The sequence below is a fragment of the Phyllobates terribilis genome, unplaced genomic scaffold (genome assembly GCF_046119375.1).
Source record: "Phyllobates terribilis strain yellow unplaced genomic scaffold, ASM4611937v1 Scaffold_5__5_contigs__length_657084704, whole genome shotgun sequence".
Taxonomy (NCBI): Eukaryota; Metazoa; Chordata; class Amphibia; order Anura; family Dendrobatidae; genus Phyllobates; species Phyllobates terribilis.
In genome coordinates, this window is record NW_027362765.1 from 171,951,550 (window position 1) to 171,966,483 (window position 14,934).

Sequence of the window (14,934 nt, forward strand, 5' to 3'; positions counted from 1 at the left end):
CTACACAATCCTTTGTTCGGGACTATCACCGTATGATTAATGAAGCCTATGAGAGGAGCATTCTTAATAAAACAGAAAAAAGGTTTTTAACAAATCCTGCGCCAACTATGACGTTACTTTATCATCTACCAAAATTGCACAAGAACCCTGAAAAACCACCTGGCCGACCAATGATATCAGGAATAGGGTCCTTGACTTGTCATCTTTCTCATATTTGTTACGGATCCGGGTGGGGGATCCTCTGTGCTGGGATGCAAGGAGGGACCAGAGGGGCGTAACTAAGTGCCTACTCGGACTGACCCTGGTCGCACGGTGGCTTATTCAACTCCGTGAACCAAGGAGGTACCGGGCAGCTGGACCAGGTGCGTGCCACTCTGGGACCGACCTTGTGTGAGAGCAGGCGACTCCCACTAGTCAGATGGCTGAAACTGACAGGTATAGCAGGAGAGCACGGCAGGTAGCATGAAGGGTGATCCGGGTTGGCAAGCAGGTGGGCACGGCAGGTAGCCAGACTGGTGATCCGAGTAGACAGGCAGGCGGGCACGGCTGACAGACAGGCTGGCAGGCACGGCTGACAGACAGGCTGGCGGGCACGGATGACAGACAGGTGGCGGGCAGGGCTAACAGACAGGCTGGCGGGCACTGGAACCTGAGGGCTGAGGAGAGTGTTAGCACACAAGCAACAACCTTGCACAGGCACCTCCATTTTGGAGGAGGTGCTTAATATGGGAGTGGTCCTCCGGCCATTGGCTGGGGACTCCTTAGGACGGCGCGCGTGGCCCCTTTAAGAGGGAGGGAGCGCGCCCTAAGCACAGTGCCCGGGAAGCTGCGCGCAACAGCAGGAGCAGGGGAGCTGTAGGATGCCGGACCGGGACCACAGCGGTGAGGGGAACGGCGTCTCTGCCTGACTGGAGGCAGACACTACAGTACCCCCCCTTTACGCCCCCTCTTCTTTAGGCCCGAAATAAATTTTTCAAGTAGACGAGGGGCATGAATGTTCTCCGTGGGCTCCCAAGATCTCTCCTCAGGACCAAACCCCTTCCAATCCACAAGAAAGAAAGTCTTTCCTCTTACCCTCTTAATGGCCAAAATGTTCTCTACCTCAAAGACATCCTCAGCGGAGACTGGAGCTGGTGTGGTACCTGGATCGTCAGAGAAAGAATTAAGGACAGCAGGTTTGAAGAGAGACACTTGAAAGGAGTTGGGAATCCGTAAGGAGGCCGGGAGTTTCAGCTAGTAAGCCACTGGATTATTTGGTTCAGAATCTCGAACGGACCGATGAACCGCGGACCCAACTTATATGATGGTATCTTGGAGGAAAGCCAGACCTTGTCTCCTGGATGGAATTGAGACGGATCCAGACGACTCTTATCAGCATGCTTCTTCATCCGCTTGGAAGACTGAAGAAGCGCAGATCTAGTGTCCTCCCAAATCGCAGAAAATTCACTGACGAAAGACTTCGCGGCAGGATTGTCCACTGAAGCGGAGATGGGAAACGGAATCCGGGGGTGTTGACCGTAGACCACCAAAAACGGAGACTTAGCAGAGGACTCACTCGCATAGTTGTTATAGGAAAACTCGGCCCAGGGCAGGAGCTCAACCCAATCGCTATGGCGAGCGTTGACAAAGTGCCGAAGAAAGCTGGCTAGGATCTGATTGATGCGTTCCACTTGACCATTGGACTGAGGATGATAGGCAGAAGAGAAATCCAAAGAGACATCCAGCAGCTTGCACGTGGCTCTCCAAAGGCGAGAAGTGAACTGAACTCCTCGGTCCGAGACAATGTGGAGGGGTAAGCCGTGGAGACGGAAGATGTGACGGATAAAGTCCTTAGCCAGCACAGGTGCAGACGGAAGACCAGGCAGACGAATGAAGTAAGCCATCTTGGAGAATCGGTCAGCGACCACCTAAATGACATTACAACCAGCCGATACCGGAAGATCCGTGATGAAATCCATTGCAACATGTTGCCACGGAGCGGAAGGCACGGGAAGAGGAAGGAGACGACCGGCTGGAAGGTGCCTAGGTATCTTGTTACGGGCACAAGAGGAACAAGCCGCGACGAATTCCGCAACATCCTTGCGCAGGGTGGGCCACAAATAGTGCCGGGCAATGAGCAGAAGTGTCTTTCTCTGGTCGGCATGGCCAGCCAGTTTGGACGAATAGCCCCAGAGTAAGACCCTCTTCCGATCCTGAGCCACTACAAAGGTCTTACCAGGAGGTAGATGAGACAGGTCAAACAGAGCAACAGTCATTATTCTGGAGGGATCAATAATGTGTAGAGGCTCCTCCTCCAGGTCGCAAGACAGAAAAGAGCGGGATAGAGCATCGGCTTTAATATTCTTGTCTGCCGGGCGGTAATGGAGATTGAAGCAGAATCGAGCAAAGAACAAAGACCATCTGGCCTGACGCGGGTTTAGTCTCTGGGCGGTCTGCAAATACGCGAGGTTTTTATGGTCAGTGTAGATGACCACCGGGTGCAGAACCCCCTTCAAGCTAGTAGCGCCACTCCTACAGCGCTAATTTGATGGCCAGCAGTTCTCGATCCCCTATGGAGTAATTACGCTTGGCCGGAGAGAAGAGTTTGGAGAAGAAGCCGCAGGTCACCATTCGCCCGGACGAGGATCTCTGGGTGAGCACTGCTCCGGCTCCGGAGGAAGAGGCATCAACCTCCAGGAAGAACTGTTTATTGCCATCCGGACGGTGTAGCACAGGAGCAGAGGAGAAGGCTTGTTTAAGAGAGATAAAGGCATTCTCTGCCTCGGGAGACCTCTCCCTGGGATTTGCTCCCTTACGGTTAAGAGCAGAGATGGGAGCTGTCCGGGAGGAGAAATGAGGAATGAAGAGGCGGTAATAGTTAGCGAATCCCAGGAACCGCTGAATAGCCTTCAACCCCTCAGGTCGAGGCCAGTTTAAGACGGCAGACACCTTCTCGGGATCCATCCGCAGTCCGGTCTCCGAGATGATATACCCCAGAAATGGCAGGGAGGTCTGCTCAAAGAGGCATTTCTCGTACTTAGCATACAGACGATTCTTCCGGAGCCTCAGCAGGACCTGACGAACATCCCTCTGGTGAGAGGGCAGATCAGGGGAGAACATCAAGATATCATCCAGGTACACCACCACGCAGGAATACAGGAAATCCCAAAAGATATTGTTTACCAACTCCTGGAAGACGGCTGGAGCATTACAGAGACCGAAGGGCATCACGCAGTACTCGTAGTGACCATCCCGGGTGTTGAATTCCGTCTTCCACTCGTCTCCCTGGCAGATCCAGACCAGATTGTACGCCCCACGCAGGTTGAACTTAGTGAAGACCTTTGCGCCCTTTAGGCGGTCTAACAGCTCCGAGATGAGAGGCAGGGGGTACTTATTCTTGATGGTAATCTGGTTTAGGCCCCTATAGTAGATGCAAGGACGAAGAGAGCTGTCCTTCTTCTTGACAAAGAAGAATACTTCTCTAGCCGGAGAGGTGGATTTCTGGATAAATCCCCTAGCAAGATTCTCTTCAATATATTCAGACATGGCACGGGTCTCGGCCAGCGACAAGGGGTAGATTCGCCCGCGAGGAGGTGAAGCACCGGGTATTAGGTCGATGGGGCAATCATACGGCCTAAGAGGTGGTAGTGTTATCAAAAATGTCCGCATAGAACCATTAGGGTGCTGGCAGGCCAGGTAGGTTAGCCGGAGTAGACGGGGGTCGAGCAGGACGAACTGAAACCAGACAGGTCTTATGACATTACTGACCCCAGCGGAGCACCTCTCCCGAGCTCCAATTCAGAACGGGCTCATGTCTCTGTAACCAAGGCAGGCCAAGCAAGATGGGATGAGAGAAACCGGACAGTACGTAAAAGGAGATCTTCTCCGAGTGCAGCATTCCCACCTGAAGAATTACCGGCTCAGTGACCAACAAGATGGTTTCAGGGAGAAGCTTTCCATCCATAAAGGAAACTGCTAAAGGATCCGCCAGATGTATGGTAGGAATCTGAAAACGCTCCACAACGGCCTGTTGGATGAGATTCCCAGCGGCTCCGGAATCCAGATGGGCTGTCTCGAAGAAGCGGGTCTCACCACTGGTAACGGAAACTGACAGAGTCAAGGGCGGAAAGGAAGAACTCTTGCCTAGGACGACCTCTCCGTGCGGTCCTAGACACTCGAGTTTCACAGTCTCACCGGGCAAGAGAAGATCTGATGCTCAATATTGCCACAATAGAAGCAACTCCCCTCGGCACGACGGGACTCCTGGCGAGACTTGACCATCTTGACTTGGTCAGTTTGCATCGGCTCTGGAGAAGACACCCGGGGGAGTGCAGGTTGCGAGACTGGACTTTGGAGGACGGGCGCGAGGTGCGGAGGTTTCCTCTCACGGTTCATCTCCTTAGCGCGTTCCAGGAAACGGATGTCAGTCCGGGTAGCTAATGACACCAGGTTGTCCAAGGAGGGAGGAATGTCCCGACCGGCTAGCTCAGGCTTGATCCGTCCGGAAAGGCCCTCCCAAAAGGTGGACACCAGGGCCTTACTGTTCTAGGCAAGTTCAGATGCGAGGTTTCGAAACGTATGGCAGATTGGTCCACAGTGAGACTCCCTTGGCGGAGTCAGAGAAGTGAGGAGGCAGTAGAAGATTTTCGTCCGGGCTCATCAAACACCTTCCGGAAAGCTGCGAGGAAAGCCTGGAGATCGGACACCAGAGGATCCCCTCTCTCACACAGAGGGTTAAGCCATGCCAACGCCTCTCCGGTGAGGTGAGACATGATGAACGCCACCTTGGCCCGGTCGGAGGTGAACTGGTGTGCCAGGAGTTCAAAGTGCTGCGTTAACTGATTTATGAAGCCCCGACATAGGACGGGGTCACCACCAAAACGTGGAGGCGCACAGAGCCGGGGTCCGAAGCCGGGTGCCACAGCGCCACTGGGTTGAGGTGCCGCCAGAGCCTGTGCAAACTGTTACGGATCCGGGTGGTGAAACCTCTGTGCTGGGATGCAAGGAGGGACCAGAGGGGCCTAACTAAGTGCCTACTCGGACCGACCCTGGTCACACAGCTGCTTAGTCGACGCCGTGAACCAAGGAGGGACCGGGCAGGTGGACCAGGTGCCACTCTGGGACCGACCTTGTGTGAGAGCAGGCGACTCCCACGAGTCAGATGGCTGAAGCTGACAGGTACAGTGGGAGAGCACGGCAGGTAGCCTGACGGGTGATTCGGGTTGGCAAGCAGGCGGGCACGGCAGGTAGCCAGACGGGTGATCCGGGTTGGCAAGCAGGCGGGCTCGACAGGTGGCCTGACAGGTGATCCGGGTAGACAGGCTGGCGAGCATGGCTGACAGACAGGCTGGCGAGCACGGCTGACAGACAGGCTGGTGGGCACGGCTGACAGACAGGCTGGCGGGCACGGCTGATAGACAGGTGGCGGGCAAGGCTAACAGACCGGCTGGTGGGCACTGGAACCTGAGGGCTGAGGATAGTGTTAGAACACAAACAACAACCTTGCACAGGCACCTCCATTTTGGAGGAGGTGCTTAATATAGGAGTGGTCCTCCGGCCATTGGCCGGGGACTCTTTAGGACGGCACGCACGGCCCCTTTAAGAGTGAGGGAGCGAGCGCCCTAAGCACAGTGCCCAGGAAGCTGCGCGCAACAGCAGGAGCAGGGGAGCTGGAGGACGCTGGACCGGGAACATGACTGTGAGGGGAACGGCTACATTATTGACTTGTTTTTACAGATCTCGTAAAGTCTCTTCTTTCATATTTGAGAGATTCAACACAATTAATTGAGGAACTGAGGGATATTGAATGGGAAGATAACTATTCCTTTATCTCGTTGGATGTAAATTCATTATATTCCAATATAGATTACGAAATGGGGGTAAATGCGGTGGGTTTTTACCTAACGAAGACAGAGATGCTCCCTGAACAAAGAGATTTTCTGTTAAAGGGTTTGAAATTCATTCTTGAACACATGTTCATTTTTGAAGGAGTACTGTACTTACAGTTGCTCGGTACTGCGATGGGGACTCGGGTCGCACCAAGTTTTGCAAACTTATTCATGGGGTGATTCGAGTCCTCATCGTTACTCTCTAAGCCTGTTTTCAACGACAAAATAAGGCTTTATAAGCGCTTCATAGATGATCTGATTATTATATGGAAGGTGACAGAGGAGGAAGCGGCACAATTAATAAAGGCGCTTAATAATAACACCTGGGGGATTACCTTCACATCACAAATTAATAAAGAAAAAATGGTGTTCCTTGATTTGGAGATTAGCCATAGTGGGGGAAAAAAATATTAGAAAAACCCACTTCAAAAAAGTGGATTCTAATGGCTTTTTACAAGAAGTGGAAGGTAAATATACCCCACAGTCAATTCTTTCGTATAAAAAAGAATTGTACGAGAGAATCTGATTATGTAGCTCAGTCTAAAATCCTAATAAGAAAATTTAAGGAAAAAAGATACCCCAAAAATTTGATAAATGGTGCATACAGGGACAACGAAATAAAAACACAGGAGGAATGTCTAAAAGAAAAAAATAGGAAGGGGGATTATCTGACTATTGGTAAAGAAAAAAGCGATGACCGCTGGAGCTTGACCCTGTTTTGGGAAAACATCTACTATTTATAAGTGTGATTGAGTTTTATACTATTAGGATTTGTACTGTGTTTTTATGATACCTGAAGAAGGATATATACTGTATCCGAAAAACGTATCTCCTCTATTTTAACTTATCAAATGAAAAAATATAAAATATTATCTTTGGATGTGATTCCTGGGAAGCGCTGCCGTTCATAAGATGAATATACTCTTCTTGATTTATTCATCCTGTGTGAGCCTATGTCTGGCTCTTTCACTTGGATCCACCCGAGGCAAGCTGCAAGCCCTATCCATTGAAAAGTATCCCTGAGGGATTTTTGATGATACACAATCTAAAGTCATATTAGTCTTCTATCAGGTGTGTGCATTCAATTGTGCACCCATCAAAGACTATGATATTGTGTTTAACCACTTGGGCGCCGCGATTTGTCTGTTCTTCTCTCCCAAACAGGGTTTTTTTTTGTATACCAATCTTTTACATGCCACTGTATATATACTACAGCAGGTGAAATAAGTATTGAACACCACCAATTTTCTAAGTAAATATATTTCTAAAGGTGCTATTGACATGAAATTCTCACCAGATGTCAGTAGTAACCCATCCAATCAACACAGGCAAAGAAATCAAACCATAGATGTCCGTAAATTAAGTTGTGTGATATAATGAGAAATGACACAGAGAAAAAGTAACACCATTTTAAAAACAGCACCCCTCACCGTATTCAAAACTGCTGCCAGGTAGTTCATTAACCCCCTCAGGTGCTTTTTAGGAATTAATTCAAAGTGGCATTAAGGAGGTATAGCCGATTTTAGTTTTTGGGAGTTTTTAGCTGAGAGAGACCAGGGGTGGAGATTTAGGTTCAACCAGGGGGCAGTAAGGGGAATGACCCAGAGAGGTTAAGAGACTCTGCAGCTAGAGCAGAAATAACTTGAATCTGACAAAAGTAATAATAAATTAAAAATCTATGAAAATGAACAAATGAAAGTCAGACATTGCTTTTCAACCCTGCTTCCACAGAATTTAAAAAAAAATTAAACTCATGAAATAGGCCTGGAAAGAAATGATGGTACCACTGAAAATAATGTGACAAAGGGGACATGTTAAATCAAGTTGTGTCCACTAGTTAGCATCACAGGTGTCTACAATCTTGTAATCAATCAGTGGGCCTGTATATAGAGCTACAGATACTCACTGTGCTGTTTGATGACATGGTGTGTACCACACTCAACATGGACCAGAGGAAGCTAAGGAAAGAGTTGTCTCAGGAGATTAGAAAGAAAACTATAGACAAGCATGTTAAAGGTAAGGGTTATAAGACCATCTCTAAGTAGCTTGATGTTCCTGTGACTACAGTTGCACATATTATTCAGAAATTTAAGATCCATGGGACTGCAGGCAACCTCCCTGGATGTGGCCGCAGGAGGAAAATTGGTGACAAATCAAAGAGACAGATAATATGAATGGTAGCAAAAGAGCCCAGGAAAATTTCTAAAGAGATTAAAGGTGAACTTCAAGCTCAAGGAACATCAGTGTCAGATCGCACCATCCGTCGTTGTTTGATCCAAAGTGGACTTCATGGGAGATGACCAAGGAAAACACCATTGTTGAAAAAAAATCATAAAAAAGCCAGACTGGAATTTGCCAAACTACATGTTGACAATCCACAAAGCTTCTGGGAGAATGTCCTATGGACAGATGAGACAAAAATGGAAGTTTTTGGAAGGCACATCAGCTCTATTTTCACAGACGGAAAAATGAAGCATATCAAGAAAAGAACACTGTCCCTACTGTGAAACATGGGAGAGGCTCTGTTATGTTCTGGGGCTGCTTTGCTGCATCTTGCACAGGGTGTCTTGAATCTGTGCAGGGTACAATGAAATCTCAAGACTATCAAGGGATTCTAGAGAGAAATGTGCTGCCAGTGTCAGAAAGCTTGGTCTCAGTCGCAGGTCATGGGTCTGCAACAGGATAATGACCCAAAACACACAGTTAAAAACACCCAAGAATGGCTAAGAAGAAAACATTGGACTATTCTGAAGTGGCCTTCTATGAGCCCTGACCTAAATCCTATTGAGCATCTTTGGAAAACGCTGAAACATGCTGTCTGGAAAAGGCAACCTTCAAACACGAGACAACTGGAGCAGTTTGCTCATGAGGAGTGGGCCAAAATACCTGTCGAGAGGTGCAGAAGTCTCATTGATAGTTACAGGAATCGTTTGATTGCAGTGATTGCCTCAAAAGGTTGTTCAACAAAATATTAAGTTAAGGGTACCATCATTTCTGTCCAGGCCTATTTCATGAGTTTATTTTTTTTTTTAAATTCTGTGGAAGCAGGGTTGAAAAGCAATGTCTGACTTTCATTTGTTCATTTTCATAGATTTTTAATTTATTATTACTGTTGTCAGATTCAAGTTATTTTTGTGACCATTGTGGGTTTTTCTTTCATTAAACGAGGGGTACCGACAATTTTGACCACGTGTGTATAGTGTAATGTCTAGGGTGCCCTTATGGCGATTAAATATATAATTTAACATTGGGCTGCTCTTTTATCTCGATCCACAAACTCTCACGTCCGTTGTTCGGTCCAACTAACACGCTACTGGGCTGGTTTCTAGCCCGATATAAGTCCCATTATATCTAATAGAAACTGATGGCAGCTCTTCCAGGCCGACAAGGTTCTGCTTCACTGGGGCTAGTGAAGGAGCCTCTCAGCTTGTCAGGGGTGTGCGCGAGTGTGGTGCCACGTCAGTGACTGATTGTGTCACCTGAGTGGGGTTCTGCAGGATCTCTCTGGTGCCATTCGTCACAAGTGGTGGTAGCGGTGGGATTCTGCGGGATCACTCCGATGCCATTCTTCACAAGTGGTGGCAGCGGTGGGATTCTGCGGGATCTCTCTGCTGCCATTTCATCACATTGGTGGCAGCGGTGGGATTCAACGGGATCTCTCTGGTGCCATTCTTCACAGAAGTTATGGGCACAAGATGGTGCCACGGGACCGTAGCGGCGTCGGTAAAAGATTAAGCCACCGAAAGGTGTGTATAAGGACAGGCAGGGGGCTTACATTTAAAGTGCCACTCCAGCGCTCAGAATAAAACTAATTGTTGGAGTGATGCTTTAATTAGCGCTCTTTTTTTTTTGCTTTAAATATTTTTGGGGGGTATCACCAGCATTGATATGAAAACAGAGCATTCCAACTACGTTCTATAATAATTACAATAAAAAAGTTGACGGTTGTTAATATCTTTGAACATTAGAATATAAGTATAACCTGCTTGAGGATGTATTAATATAAGCTCTTACATGAACCAATTAATTGTGTTTTTGTGGTAGAGGAATGTAAAGACGAAAGGAGGGCGGAAAGAGCAAGAAAGGGGAGGAAAAGAAGGGGGAACCCGACTTATTGAACCCAGCATTTCAGATGAGACCACATCTACCATGACATTCTATTTTAAGTAATATTTTCTGACATCCAGATTGCCAGGTCATTCCCTTCACTGAATAATATCCAACATGTCCATTGGTGATGAGAAGCTTTGAGGTTGTTATCATGTGCAGCCATGTTTTCCATTTTTATAATATTATTAACCTCTTCAACCCATTCGCCCAAAGTGGGAGTTTTTGTGGATTTGCAGTGAGGTGGAATAATTGACTTAACAGCTGTTAGAAAGTGCCTAAGGATATCTTTCTTTGCCTTTTGAGATTGAATCCGGAGCAATGCAAAGAAGGCCTATTTGAAGTGAGTGTGTGACTCTGCTACAAGTGAGACTATTGTACAGTGAGAAAATTGAATTCCATAACCCACAAACTATTGGGCATTCCCACCATATATGTAACATAGACCCGGCTGCACTGCCTATTAGTTCTCTCTTTGCTTGGAATGTCAGTTTAGGTAGATGGCCAGGTCTTCGTAGGTTTGCAGTTGTGCCATACTCCTTCCATTTTTGGATGATGGATTGAACAGTGCTCCGTGAGATGTTTAGAGCTTGGGCTATTTTTTATAAAGTAACCCTGCTTTACTCTTCTCCACAACTTTATCTCTAACCTGCCTGGTGTGTTCCTTGGTTTCCATGATGCTGTTTAATCCCTAATGTTCTCAAACAAACCTCTGAAGCCTTCACAGAACATCTGTAGTTATACTGAGAATAGATTACACACATGTGGACTCAATTTACTAATTATGTGCCTTCTGGAGGCAATTGGTCACTCTGGATTTTATTTAGTGGTATCAGACTACAGGGGACTGAATACAAATGCATGGCGCAATTTTCAGATTTATATTTTTAAAATAATTAGAAGACAATGTATAATTTGCTTTATACTTCATAAATACTTGTTGTTTGTGTTGGTATATCACAAACAATACTTTGTGTTGGTATATCACATAAAATCCTAATAAAATACATTTAAGCTTGTGGGTGTCACACGAAAAAAATGTGGAAAAGTTCACGGGGTATAAATACTTTTATATACACGCATGGGACAGCTTACCCTAAAAGCCACCTGAAATGACAGTCACACTTTAAAGGGAATATGTCAGCAGGTTTTTACTATGTAATCTGAAGACAACAGGAGATAGAGGCTGAGACACAGAATTCAGGAATATGTTACGTGTCAAAGTGCGTGCTGTTGTTTACTGTTTGTGAAGGATTTATCACTAAGAGATTAACATTGCCGGACTAGTCCAGCAACTAAGCATCTCACTGTCTATGGACTTTGTACATAGAGAGCCTGATGTGGGCGCAGGATACTTTGTCAGCTCTGCTTCATTCTAAATCTAAAGCTCTGATTGTATCAGAACGGCTGCACCCAGCAAACTAAGTGACACATCATTGGATTCAGCTTCTCTTTGCCTACATCATGCTGCTCTCAGATGAGGTAGCAGAAAACCTGCTGACAGATTCTTTTTAAGTTCTGATTTTTCCATGGCCTTTGAGTAATCTAAGCAAACTGCTGAATTTATTACCCATTTGTGTCAATATTAATTCCTCAAACACATTCCATTCTAAATCAAACTGTTGTTTTTTTCTTTTTTACCTATGATGTAGCCAGTGCAGATCATCAGATGAAAAAATCCAAAACACCTGGCCATTTCTAACTAATATGAACATTTGGCAGTCAGACGTTGGTCTCCATCTGTGAACCTCATTCTTTATTATGTTTGGAAAAATTTTCCTATATGCCAAATGCTAAATAGCATGGCTATTTTATGACATTTTGTATTCTTGATCAATAAAATGATAATAGTTTTTAATAGAACTTTAGGAGGTTGTTTGACTTCTTTGTTTTTAAGGGTATATTCATTGTGGAGTCCTCTCTGTAATTAATGATACTAATGGTCCTGAAATCCTATTTCTTGACAGTTTATATTGGAGGTTGCTGTTAATCAATATCTCTTTATTATTGTTTTTCCAACTCTCCAACTATGTGAAGTGCCACACGAATGTGGAGTACCCAAGTTACTAATGAGATGTACCTGGGGATGAAGTGATAGTATGATGATCGCTTGTGTTGCAGAAGTCTCTGCTTTAGCTAATCTACAGTAGCCACATAAACCTCAGGAAATAATATTGACTTCTATGGCAGAGTTTTCCAGGCATGTTCTGCAATTATCACCTACTGTGAATGGTGGGTCCTGTGTTATGTATAGATGTTACCAGTCATTGTAATCCTGCTAGTGATGATAATGAGATGACTACTGAGAAGAGATTTCTACAGTTTATTATGAGCCTCAATTGCCAGAATGGGAAAAAAGTCTAGTTCCAGCAGACGTGGAGAAAAAAAAGTTCAGTATTTGTTTAGCATTACAACTTGATTTAAACATAAGATCATTTTCCGATGACACATTCCCTTTCATGTGATATTGTGTTCAAGAAACGAATAAAAAACATCAGTTGAACATATTGCACATCATCCATTAGTGAGGCCTAGTTATCGCCATAGTTTGTGTGATGAGGCTTCAGATGCAAAAGGCTAGATCATGCATATACCATATTTCCTCTAAAAGAAACGTGTTAATCTTAAAACTATTTAGCACCTTGGCAGATTTCTGACATAGTTTTTATATCCATTAGTGTGAGTACCATTCTGTTACTGCAGTCTTAAAGTTATTCCACCTTTAAACTACACTAAGTTACATTAATAGAAAAAGGTTTTAACAGAAAAAAATCCTTATTTATGTACTTGCCATATATAGCAAGTGCTGGAAAATGTTTTAAATGTCAAATTATGATAGGATTTTCCTGATACTGAACTTTAATCTTATGCATTGTGTGTTGGTAAGCAAAGTACGAGTAAATGCAGAATAGTACCATTAAAAGTTCTATAAAATTTGTATGATGTTTATAGACAGAAAAATTGAGAGTTACGTAATCATATTTCAGAAGATATTTTGTATTTAAAGGGTTTGTTCAGTACACAGACAACCCCTTCTCAATCACCATGTTCCCTCATGTAAAACAATAATAGTTTATACTCACCTCAGGTACTGGCGCCATTTCAGCAACTTCGGCTTCTGGTCTGGCAGGACATTATTATGTCACGTGAGCCCTGCAGTGACAACTAATGTGCCGCTTCACTCTCTCTTTGTACAAAATTGACATCTGGAAGAAGAGCCGCTGCTGCTTTCTGACTTTCTCTGAATGTCAATTACATGTGAAGGAAGTGGGAGTGAAGCTTCCCATTAATGTTGGCTGATTGGCTCATGTAACATAAGAAAAACATTTACAGACAGCAAAATTAAAATTTGCATAATCATATTTTCATTAATGTTATTATCTAATAGATATTGGCCCTGATTCATCCTGTCCGGTAATTTTCTCGCTGGTCTTGATGAGGGGGTCATGGTGAAGTCAAATGCTCCTGATTTATGAAGAGGTGTGGCACATTGTCATCACCGCTTCCCAGTCCTGCTCCAGCTCTGCCTATTTTGGTGGAGCTGAAAGAAACTGTTGTGAAAACGTCAAAAGCTGCAATATTTAAGCGCAGCTCTGAGTTGTGCCAAAATTTAGTGATTTTTCAAAGTTTTAACACTACTTTTTTTTTTGCGTAAAAGCTTTGATAAATCAGGGCCATGGTGTGAACAGTGTTGTGATTATATTTTTTTTTTATTGCAGTTTTACAAATATGTAATAATAATAAAGAGATGTAGTTTTTACAAAACATCATGCTCCCTATTTCCCTATAGTATAATTAGTTTGATGTATTCACATGTCAGTCCCTGCTGTATGAAGTGGAGAATTTATCTGCTACTAAGGTAATTATTGTGCTATAAAATGCACAAAGTTATCCAATAGATGGCACTATATTCTTCTATTCTCTATGTTACTTTTAGCCATTAATTACAATTGTGGTGACCATTATTGGCACCCCGGAAAATTAAAGGGGTACTCTGCTCGGACCACCACTTCACAATCATCATATTCACCCACGTAAAATAATAACATCCTGTATTCACCTCCGGTGATGGCGCTGTTTCATCGATGTCAGTGCCAGGGCTTGCGTGACTTTCTTATGACACATGAGCCCTGCAGCCAATCAGCGACCACTAATTGACCACTTCACTCTCACTTTCTTCGGATGTAACTGACATCCATAGGAAGTCGGAGAGCAGCAGTTGTTGTTACTTCTTCCAGATGTCAGTTTTGTCTGAAGAAAGTGAGAGTGAAGCAGAATATTAATGGTCGCTGATTGGCTGCATGGCGCACAAGATATAACAACATCCCGGCAGACCAAACGCCTAAGTCGCTGAAATGGCGCCGGCATCAGAAGTGAGTTTAAGCTGTTATTGTTTTACATGGGGGAATATGGTATTTGAAAACAGGTTGTCTGTGTAGTGAACAAGCCTTTTAAGTACAAAGTAAAATATCTCCTGAAATAAACTGTTTGTGAAAAAGCTTGGTTATACTGTACTGAGCAAAAGTTTTAGGTGGGTGTGGGGAAAAAATGCTGAGTAAGAATGCTTACAAAAATAGAAGTGTTAATAGTTTATTTTTATCAATTAACAAAATGCAAAGTAAATTAACAAAAGAGAAATCTACATCAAATCAATTTTTGGTGTGAACACCTTTGCCTTCAAGATAGCATTAAAGGGGTTGTCCAAGTTTGGTATTAAAGCCTGCAGTCACTCTATGTGGCTGCAAACTTCTGAAACCTCATAGCGTGCATCACACGCTGCCAGGATTCTCCAGTCTCAGTGGTAAAAGCGGGCGGTCAAGCAACCACAACCGCAAGTATGTGATTTGCATACTTCCTGACACATTCTGACTAGACTTGTGCGGCCTTGCTCAGTGCAGGTGCAGCACATGACCGCATGTATGGAAATCACATACTTTTAGTCACATAACTGCCAGCTTTC

At 44.8% G+C, this 14,934-nt stretch overlaps 1 protein-coding gene across 1 annotated transcript in view; it reads left to right on the plus strand.

Moving 5' to 3' along the window:
- Positions 1-14,934, plus strand: part of FBXO47 (F-box protein 47) — a 139,137-nt gene that overhangs the window by 88,052 nt on the left and 36,151 nt on the right. The gene's annotated exons all lie outside the window — the stretch shown is intronic.